The sequence below is a fragment of the Pan paniscus genome, chromosome 10 (genome assembly GCF_029289425.2).
Source record: "Pan paniscus chromosome 10, NHGRI_mPanPan1-v2.0_pri, whole genome shotgun sequence".
NCBI lineage: Eukaryota > Metazoa > Chordata > Mammalia > Primates > Hominidae > Pan > Pan paniscus.
In genome coordinates, this window is record NC_073259.2 from 36,484,908 (window position 1) to 36,493,344 (window position 8,437).

The window sequence follows — 8,437 nt, forward strand, 5'->3', positions numbered from 1 at the left end:
TGGGATAGGTGGTGGAGTTAGGAGCACTGTTTTGCGGGCAGGGGGTGGATCTCTCAAAGTACATTCTCAAGGGTGGGGAAAATTACAAAGAACCTTCTTAAGGGTACGGGAGATTACAAAGTACACTGATCAGTTAGGTTGGGACAGAACTCAATCACAGTGGTGGAATGTCGTCAGTTAAGGCTATTTTCACTTCTTTTGTGGATCTTCAGTTGCTTCAGGCCATCTGGATGTATACGTGCAGGTCACAGGGGATATGATGGCTTAGCTTGGGCTCAGAGGCCTGACAAGTGGGGGAGGTGAAGAAGCGAGTAGAGAATCAAAATCCTCCACTACCAAGACAAGAAGTCAACAAATTAGATGAATCCAGAATGGCAGTACATATACTATTTAGAAATAAGAGGCCAAGAATGGTGGCTTATGCCTGTAATCTCAGCACATTTGGAGGCTGAGGCGGGTGGGTCACCAGAGGTCTTGGGTTTGAGACCAGCCTGGCCAACGTGGCGAAACCCCGTTTCTACTAAAATTACAAAAATTAGCCAGGTATGGTGGTGTGCACCTAGAATCCCAGCTACTTGGGAGGCTGAGGCAGGCGGAATTACTTGAACCTGGGAGGCGGAGGTTGCAGTGAGCCGAGATAGCACCACTGCACTCCAGCCTGGGTAACAGAGCAAGGCTCCGTCTCAAAAAAAAAAAAAAAAGTAGAAATAAGGAAGGAAATACCAGAAAAAAAACAGCTGAGACTTGAAAGCAGTTGACCCTAGGGACTAGGATAAGGGCTGGGAGAAAAGCCGGGGGGACTTCTGTTTGCGTTACAAGCCTTTTAGCACTATTTGATTTTTCAGCTATGTGTATGTATTATCCTGATAAAATAAATACTGATTTTCTAAAGCAACTATAACTCTGGTGCCACAATCTCCACTACAGCACACCTGCAGGACTGTGTGGACCCAAAGGAGCAGGAATTCCTCCACCCTCACCCTGTCTGGACAGGTATTATTCATCATCAGCTTAACCCTCTTCCACTCACAAACGCAATTTCTCCATCTCCTCCTGTTCCTGTAGCAGCCATCAACTGGGTGGCTGTACTGAACTATAAGTTTCTAGAGGTCAGGCACAGTGGTTCACACCTGTAATCCCAACACTTTGGGAGGCCAAGGTGGGAGGATTGCTTGAGCTCAGGAGTTCAAGACCAGCCTGGGCAACACAGAGAGACCCTGTCTCTACAAAAAAATTTAATTTTTTTTTTTGTAGAGATATTTTTAATTTAAATATTTAAATTAAAATTTTTTAATTTAAATATTTTTAATTTAAATATTATTTAATTTAAAATAATTTTTAAATTAATTAAAAGTAAGTGTCTACAACATACCTGTAAGGCTTTACAGGTACTCACAGTGTCCCTTACCTGGAAGGCTAGCTTTCCCTCCTCTTCTCCCTTCCAAATGCTGAACTCTAGTTTATACTTCAGATAACATTTCCTCCATAGCTGTTGCTCTCCCCACTCATCTGAGCTATCCCCACTTTGCCCTCCCCCTCTCCCTCCTCGCACTCCTCCCCTTCTTCCTCCTTCCTCCCCTTCTTCCCCTTCCCTCTGATCCTCCCCGCCCCCTCCTCCTCTGTTTTCCCTGCTGGAGCCTTTAGCACTTTGTACCATAACTGCCCCTCACTGTTAGACTGTAAGTTCCATGAGGCCAGAAACTCTGTCTTATTCACTGTAGGTTCAGGACAGGGCCTGGTGCACGGTTAAGGAGTCAGTAATTATGCAAATAGATGAATGCATGACTCACTTTTAGTAAGGGCTCAAAAAGGATTTGAGTGAATTAATTAGTCACAAAAAATGCAGGCTCCCCCTCAATATTTAAAGTCTGCCTCTCTCTGCCATCTCCATTCTACCATCTACTCTCCCTCTTTCCTACAAGGTCACACCCTCTCAAATAAGTTGGCTGTGGCCAGTGCTCCACTTCCAATTCATTTACTCCTGCCTCATCCCAATAAAGAAGCCAGGGCCCCTTCATGTGACCAGGGTCAGCTCCAGTACAGGGCTTAATTTTTTTTTAAGAGATGGGTCTTGCTCTGTCCCATGGGCCGGAGTGCAGTTGCCCCATCATGGCACACTGCAGCCTCAAATTCCTGGGCTCCAGCAATCCTCCTGCCTTAGCTATGGTGGCTGGCTTTTCCAGGGCTTTGCTAGCTATCTGAGTTTGTACTATACTGGAATGAGCTGCTTAGGGAATATCTGTCTACCCAGTTCTGAAGGAAATCAATCCTCTCTCAGTTTCCCTTTCCCTAGGCCCAAAGTACAGCTCTCAGAGGTCTAGGACCCAGGCTCGACAGAGGGTACCCAGTTAGCTCTGGACTTTGGCCTGCTTGACAAGGATAGATCTTGGCCTAAACTAAGTGGCTGGCCCTTCCCAGTCTTCTCACTTTCCCATCCATTTTGCAGGCCAAGAGTTGAGATTCTAGTCCTTCAAGTTCACGTGCCCCGGTGACTCCCAGCCAGTGTCTTCGAGTAGGATGGGTATGCAGTCTGGGCTGGGGGTACAGGGAGGACTGGAGGACCGCTTAGCACCGCAGGCGCTGGAGGGTGAAAACCTGCCTTGCCTCCCCACTGAGTTCTTGAGGCCAGAACGAAGCTGGCCCCCGGGAGGTCTCGGGAGAAGGGCCCCCAATCTGTTGATCACTGAAAGGCCTCAAGGCCGCCCGCCCCGGTCAGGGCGGTCCCCTCCCCACCCCCACCACGCCACTTGACCTCAAAGAGCCACCCGGGCTTTGGAATACAGCGACCTAAGCTGTGCCCCCAAAGGGGCCAGCAGGCGGCGGAGAAGGGAGGGAGGGAAGGGCGGAGAGCACCCGGGCTAGAGGATTGGAGAGGTGGGGGTGGGGCACAGGAGAGGCCCCTTCTTTCCTTTGCCCACTGCCGGAGCAGGGAGGAGCGTGGGAAGAGGGAGGTTTGGTCTGTAAATAGGGAACATGTAAATACCGGCCGGGAAACTCGATCGGGTCTCGTCGCTTCCCAATTTAGGAGAAGGGCTGGAGCTAGGCTTTCAGTGGCTGCTTGGGGCGCAGGTCACGTGGCCGCCCAGGACCGGAGGGTGGGGCGAGGCTAGGGGGCTGCTCCCGATGTGGGTAGAGGGGAGGCAGGAATCCCGGCCAACCTCGCCGGCTCTGGCCCCGAGTAGTTATTTTTGTCCTTATGGCACACTTCCCCAACACTGACTGTGGGGGTGGGAAGGTCGGGGGGCTGCGCTGCTCCGGATTCATCCGCCCCAGGCGCTTTCTGAATGCTAAGGCAAGGTGTGCCTGTGGGTTTCTCCAAGCCTCAGTTGGCCTCGGTCTTGTTTCATCTGACTCCTGGGCGGCTTGCTGCTGCCTGGGGTGATGGGCAGGGTGCTGGCAGGCTGTGCCCTGAATTGAAACTCCATCACTGACTGGCTTGTGGAGAAAGTGCCTAGGAGGCTGGCATCCCGCCTCCCAGGCTCAGTGCCCCAGGGAGATCAGCAGTGCCCAGAAAGGAAGGTGCCCGCTGGAACTGGTTTCCAACAGAGCACTGTGTGCCAGGCTCTGTGAGAGGCATTAGGGGTGTGCAGAAAGAGACAGCGCCTGCCCTGAAGGAGCTTACACTGCAGTGGGGGAACAGACAAGTAAACCAGAATGAAAATACAGGAGCTCCGAGAAGCTTCTAAGTCAGACTGGGACCTGGGAGGATTTGAGGAAGAGGTGGCACTTGAATTGTATCTTCAAGGATAAGGAGTTAGCTCACAGAGGAGGGGGAAAGGGCATCCAGGCAGAGAGAACTGCCTGTGCAAAGGTAGGGAGGCATAGGAGGTCAGTAACAGGATCCCAGGCATTTAGTTCCTCCTGACAGGAGCACAGGGGGCTGTGGGGGAAAGTGCTGGAGATGGGGTGGGCAGGCTGACAGAAGACAGATCTTGGGGACCATGGGTGCCCAGTTAGGCATCTAAGCTTCCTTCTGGAAGTCTCAGGGAACTGCTGAATCATTCCATACAGACAGGATCAGGACAAGACAGAGTCAGATTTGCATTTTCTAGGAGAGCTGGGAATGGATTTGAATTTGGGATGTAGAGAATGAAAAAGGTTGATGAGAAGCCTGTTGCCAACCTCCCCTGAGACAGCAGCCAGTCATGCATTCGAATGGAAAGAAGGAAAAGGCCTGACAAACCTTTGGGAGTGGAGGAGCCATTGGTTTTCAGGACTGATAGGGGGTAGGCATGAGTTAGGTGGGAGAGAATTGGGTGACCTCAGGTTTCCGGCTTGGGGAACTGGGCAGATGATGGATGCAGAAGGAACAGCTTTGGAGGAAAGGAGAATGATGATGATGAGCATAGTATCTATTAAGCACTCAGTGTTTCAGGCATAAACACTTCATACATCATCTCATTTAATCCTCACAATAACTTACAGAGTAGGTACTATTGTTCTCTCCATCTTAAGGGAAAACTGAGTCAAGAGGTTAAGTAATTAAGCGGTGGTGTTGGAGTGATGAGCATGCCTGCACCTTGCAGGCAGTGAGGTTTCCCACGCTGTTGCACAGAGGAGCTATCCCCGCTACCACTAGCTCCTCCCTCCCTCTGCAGCCCTCAGCATCTGGCACCCTCACAGCAGTTCAGTCATTAGCCACTGGGTCTCTCTCCCTCACCCCACCCCATCTCAGCCCCGATACTCTGCCCTGGGAAGCCAGGACAGGACCATACCATACAAGCCTTGTGACAGGAGGGCACCAAGCTCTGGAATCTTGGCATTGACATCCACCTACTCATGAACAATACAAAGCAGAACTGAGACTGCAGGGACAATCAGAAAAACCAAGAAAATCAGTGTGTTCCTTTTTTTAAAAAAAAAAAGGTTTTAAGAAAAAAAGTAATATTTCAGTGACATCAGAGATAATCATGAAAGGTCGGTAGCCCAACCTTGTACTTATTTTCTGTGGGGAAAAGGGCAATTAGGCATCTCCCATGGAGGAAGCTCCTCCAGCTGTTTCCCTTTCGCCAGCCTTGGCTCGGGACACCCAGTCCAACTTCAGTAGCCACAGCAGGAGACAGAGGGACAGCCACTCCATGTTTGCCCCACATAGCCCCCCATTCTAGCATTTGGGGGTAATGGGGACACTGCTGTTGTTTCCAAATTGCCTCTTACCAACCATGCAGTCAGAGAGGCCAGAGGAAAGGGGATACAGCAGGTAGGGAACCAAGTGAGAGTCAGTGGGCTTTCTCCTGGGAGAGTTGTTAGACCTGGCTTCAGCTATCTCCCTTGAACCACCTAAAATGAACCACCTAAAGTTACACAACCAGCAACTGGCCCAGGCCCCGTAGGCAGGATGTTATTTTTGAGGCTATTTTAGGCAGAAGTTAGAAGGTCCACTTGCCTCCCACCACCCTCACCACTTCAACTACAGGAAAGAGGCCCACCATGACCCTACAGAGCTTTCCAGAGTGCAGACCTTTTCCTAGTCATCTGTGGACAGAGCAGTGAGAAGCCTGTGGCATCAAGAGAGCAAGCCCCACCTATGTTTGGGGTTCCAGGCTCCAGGAGCGCCTCCACTGCTTTTGTAGTCTCTGGAAGCACAGGGGTCCTCACCAGGCCTCTTGGGAACTGCCCCTCCTCCCTCATTTACCCCTCCTTGCTGGGTTCTATTTGTACCCCTGTGCCTCTGGCCTTGGAAGGGGTTCTATCTGTTATACATAAATTTTTCTTTGACCTCAGAGCAAGAAATGCTTGAGGACCATCTCCTCTGCATCTTTCAGGGACAGCCAGAGCCCTGAGACACACATGAAGGCATCTACTGCATCCAGGAGTGAAAGTAGCATTGTTTTAACACTGGGTCACAATCCGGTGGTGGTTTGTGAATTCAATTTAGAAGGTCATGGCTGGCACCTTAAAACCATCAAATAGAACACAATACGTGCAATAGAAAATATGAGTGTGCACACATAGCCAGGGTAAGTATTGTCCATGAAACTTTTGTATCATTTATCTCACAACATAAAATGTGTTTCCTGCTGTAGGTCACTGAACAAATCCCTGGACAAAAGAACACTGGTTCAGACATAAAGTCAAGGCCAGGTATGGTGGCTCCCACTGGTAATCCTAGCACTTTGGGAGGCCAAGGCAGGTGGATCACCTGAGGTCAGGAGTTTGAGACCAGCCTGGCCAACATGGTGAAACCCCATCTCTACTAAAAATAGAAAAATTAGCTGGGCATGGTGGCAGGTGCCTGTAATCCCAGCTACTCAAGAGGCTGAGGCAGGAGAATTGCTTGAACCGGGGAGGCGGAGGTTGCAGTGAGCCAAGATCACGCCACATCACTCCAGCTGGGGCAACAGAGTGAGACTTCATCTCAACATGTACAAGTCACCTGTTCTGTGTTAGGCACTCTGCTAGGCACAAGAAATCCAGTAAAGAATAAGACATCCCCTAGTCTCAATCCACCTTCTGGTTGGGAAGCCAATAAGCACACAGTTGCAAGATAGGGTGCCAAGTGGTCTGAGAGAGTATGTATGAGGCTATAAAACCCTGACATGAGGGCGGGCATCTGGGAGGGCTTCCAGGAGAGGTGATGCAATTGGAGTTCACAGCAGGAAAATTGAGCGTTAGGTTCTAGTGTCTCCTCCATCCTATAGATAAGAAGGGAACTATGTTAAAGTGTCAAGGGTTCTAGTCTTAAAGTCCAAAGACATCCTGTCTCCTCTTCTTAACAAGCTGTGAGGTCTCAGGTGAGTCAATTAACCTTCCCAGACTGATTCCTCATTTACAAAACAGGCATCTATAAAAATGGGCATAATATCTGCTCTATCAACCTCAAAGAAGTGAGAGATCAAATGAAATAGATAATATATGTGAAAGTACTTTGTAAATTACAAAAGGGGAGGTACTGTCTCTATGGATGAGGAAATGGAAGCATAACGAAGTGAAGTGTCCTGCCCTACAGTGCTATGGGTAGCAGGCCCCCCTAAATCCTCAGTCCTCAGCTCCTGCCTGCATTCCTCCCACTGCAACTAATCTACCTTAGAAGAGGGCAGGGGAAGGGTCTAAAAAGGCCCCCCTAGCAACCTGACTATTGAAGATTTACCTTAAAGATCTACTGTTTTAATGATGGGAGGTGGGTATGTCAGAACTCCTCCGTTTCCCTTTCTGTTAATGAATTAAGATCTACCCAAATTCAGTGTTTAAAGTTACATAAGCATCATTCAGATCTGTAACAGCCACTTTCATTTTGGAAAAACAGCATTTCCATTAAAATGATGTTATATAAAAAGGTTTTGTATACGTGCGTAGGAACAGCAGAAACAGGCACACATGATCACTGTATGGCACACAGGCATATGCAGATCATGACCTCACCTGTCCTCATGAGGAAGGGACCATAGGAAGCAGGTGTCTGATAGTACCTGGCAAGTTTAGCTGTGACCTAGTTGTCCTCTAATCATCAGTAAGACCTGATGCATGTTGGGCAATGGGAACTGCAGCAGGAAGGAAGCCCCTTCCTTGGCAGGGTGAGTGCCACTGAATCACAGAATATTGGGGTTGGATTTAGCTCAGAAGTCACCCAGTGCAATCTCACTCTACACCACTCTTGCCGGCCTTGACTTGAACAGCTACCATTGTCCCAAGGCAGCCCATGTCACCTGTGGACAGATGTAGATCACTGGAAAAGACCTGATATTGAGCTGAAACCAGCCTTTCTGGAGCTACCACCCCTGGGGAACAAAAGCACCCACAACCTTGAGCAGAGACTCCAGGAGCCGTAGCCAGCGGAGCGTGCCCCGAGGCCTAAAGAGCAAGTGGGGAAGGCAGCCTGAGTCCACAAAGCTGAAGCTCCTCCGAGAGACCTCCATCCATCTAAAGGAAGCTGGGACTGTGGGGGCAAAAAGAGAGGGGTAGGATGAGGGAGGTAGGGAGGAGGGGCGGAGTCGGGGCCGCCTAAATGGGAGTAAGTCGGTGGCTGTGAGGAAAGCCCAGCACCTCAGGTCTCATTTTCAGTGTTTGGGGGGACACAGTCCCGAGGTCAGTTCCAGCTCTTATACTCTGGAGTCCTAGGTCCGCCCACACGCACACACCCCTTTCGGGATTCGAAGGTTGTACTTTTTTTTTTTTTTTTTTTTTGAGACAGAGTCTCGCTCTGTCGCCCAGGCTGGAGTGCAGTGGCGCGATCTCGGCTACCTGCAATCTCCGCCTCCCGGGTTCAAGCAAGTCTTTGCCTCAGCCTCCCGAGTAGCTGCGATTACAGGCGCCCGCCACCACGCCCGGCTAATTTTTTTGTATTTTTAGTAGAGACGGGGTTTCACCATCTTGGCCAGGCTGGTCTTGAACTCCTGACCTCGTGATCCACCCACCTCGGCCTTCCAAAGTGCTGGGATTACAGGCGTGAGCCACCGCGCCCGGCCTCGACGGTTGTACTTTTACGTGACTTGGTACG